This window comes from Hevea brasiliensis, chromosome 13, assembly GCF_030052815.1.
Source record: "Hevea brasiliensis isolate MT/VB/25A 57/8 chromosome 13, ASM3005281v1, whole genome shotgun sequence".
NCBI classification, from domain to species: domain Eukaryota; kingdom Viridiplantae; phylum Streptophyta; class Magnoliopsida; order Malpighiales; family Euphorbiaceae; genus Hevea; species Hevea brasiliensis.
This window is the reverse complement of record NC_079505.1, coordinates 58,160,441-58,163,263: the sequence shown is the minus strand read 5'-3', so window position 1 is coordinate 58,163,263 and position 2,823 is coordinate 58,160,441.

The window sequence follows — 2,823 nt, the reverse complement described above, 5'->3', positions numbered from 1 at the left end:
TACCTATATACAAGATAACTGTGCTATCTCAGGTCTAAAGATTATATGCACTGATATGATTTATGACAAAACATTGACAAGAGTAAACTCCATGTGCTTGTCATAAGTGTCACTAGTTCAGCCTACTTATCATTTATAAGTGCCTATCATGTTTGTTATATGGCATGAGACTCACCATTCCATCTTATTTATATCTCATATAAATAACTTGGGAATAAACATGAATACAATCTTTCTGAATAAGTCATGTCCTTATTATGAAGTATCCTCAATTGTGAACCTATTTATGATACTTCGTGCTAGAAATATTGTCACTCATATTCTTAATAACTTAAGAATAATATTTCTAACAAAATATCAATGGACCTTTTCTATTACACATAAATATATTATGTAAACGGAAAAGTGGAAATGCCTTTTATTAATAAAAATATGTACAAGATACATACTAAATGATATGCTCTAGGGCATACTACTAACACTCTTCCTATTCTATCCCCTACTATTATTATATCATTAATGCTTCTGCACAAGTGACTCTATTGGCCACATTGAGGTCATTCGCATGATCATCCCTCATTCTTTTTTCTCATCATGCCTATTGATCCGTTAGATTAGACTTTTATTCAACTTATTATTTACTAGTTTTGCGTCTCTACCTAATAGGACAATTTAGGATACCATTGCACACCCTTTAGTTTTTACTAACTCTAGTTAGTTTACCCCACCTAATATCATGATACTACCCACATATAAAGTGATCATTTCCTATTACCACTGACTCCACCTTGGGAATGAGGAATAGACAAAGTCTAGTCCTAATCCTGTAACCCTAAGCTCAATATTTTGGCCCCTGACATTGCCCTAACTATAACCTGCTTTGAATCCTGCACTTATGAGTTTTATACCTTAACAACTGTTCTCATGGATGTGGTCCTATTATGGGGTCTCTAATCTTGCTTTTCAGCTCCTCTTATTTATATTGCTTAAACTAGTACTCTGTCTACTATTCTTCTTGATTATATTCTCCCTCTTGATCTATCAGCTCTATTAGAATCTTATAACTTTTTACTTTATCTTTTAAGTCATCTACACCCTTGTGTTACTCAAAATTGGTTCTCTGACTACTCTAGCTAACACTTCCACTAGCATTTATGTATCTCTCCTGCTACATAGGAAACTCTAACTGCCTAACCCTCATTTTTGCTATTATTTTATGTACTAATATATTATAACTTGACTCCACTGACTTGCCATCCTTGTCCTTTTATTCGCTTAGAGGATGCTCTTATCTAAAGTAATAAGAAGCTAAGAAAGAACTCAGGGAACAGTAGTCATACAATCACAGCTTGATCTCTCTTATAGTCTACCAAACTACAGACTATCCTCTATTACCTTGAGGAAGGGATCTACAAAGATTTTCTTTTCCCACTTCTATTCAATTAGATGAAACTTAGGGTTTTAGGTACCTAATCCCGATCACTAAGCTCTAAGGCTTTGCAACGGTCGTGACATAACCACTTTTAATTCCTACTATGGAACTTGTACCTCTACAGGATATCTAAACCAACAATTATCTATCACAGTATAGGCCTATTTGGGACATCATCTCATGGGTTACAAACACCAATAATAACCTCCTGTCTTTCCTAAAAAGACATTACCATACTCCGCAGCACAATTGACTCCAAGGGAGGTACTACACTATTTGAAACTTTAAGAAAAACATCTACCCTATTTCCATTACATGATAAGGATGTCTACTAAACTTTATGCTCATATTAGGACATTACAAGAAATTATGATGATTGAAATAGTCGCTGAATATTCTATTTTTCTTTTGGTGACGAAATATTTTTGTTATAGAGACTATCATTGTAACTTAGTAATAAAATGTATACCATGACAAAATTTATAATCATCACTAAAGAATAACCTTTTATGATGAAAAAATTAGTTGTCATAAAAGTTTATACCTATAGTGACATATTAGTCGCCATAATTTATGTTCAATTTTTGTTATTTAATTGTTCATTTCATCACTAAATCTGCGATTTTTTACGATGAATTCTTCATTTCGTCACCAAATAAATAACCCTTTTGTGACGAAAAAAGATTTGTCATAAAAACCTATATCTTTAATGACATATAACTCATCATAATTTACATCGAATTTTTGTCATTTAATTGTTCATTTTGTTATTAAAATTGTCATATTTTACTACGAATTATTCAATTGGTCAACAAAAAATAACTATTTTATGATGAAAAAATGAGTGTCATAAAAGCTTTTATCTTTAATGATAGATTTTTCGTCATTATTTACTTCTAATTTTTGTCATTTAATTATTAATTTTGTCACTGAAGTTTACATTTTTAATTATAAATTGTTTATTTTGTCACTAAATAATTAACCATTTTATGATGAATAAATTAATTGTCATAAGAGTTTATTTCTTTAGTGACAAAAATCTCATCATAATTTAAACCCATTTTTTGTCATTTAATTGTTTTTTTTAATTACAAATTTTTTGCTTCATCATGAAATTTACACATTTAGTGATGATATTAAAACTATCATATTCTTTTTTAATTATGAAAATGCTAATAAATTGTCATTTTTATTTTTGTTTGGTGACAAATTTATTAATATTATTATACTTTAAATGATGATTCTTTCGTCACTAAAATAATTAATTAGTAACATCTCATATTTTGTAACAAAAATATTAAAAATGGTGACAATTTAAAACTAAATTATGCATCACCAAAAGTATTATAATTTACCTTTTTGATCATTATAAAAAATTTAAAATTATAATA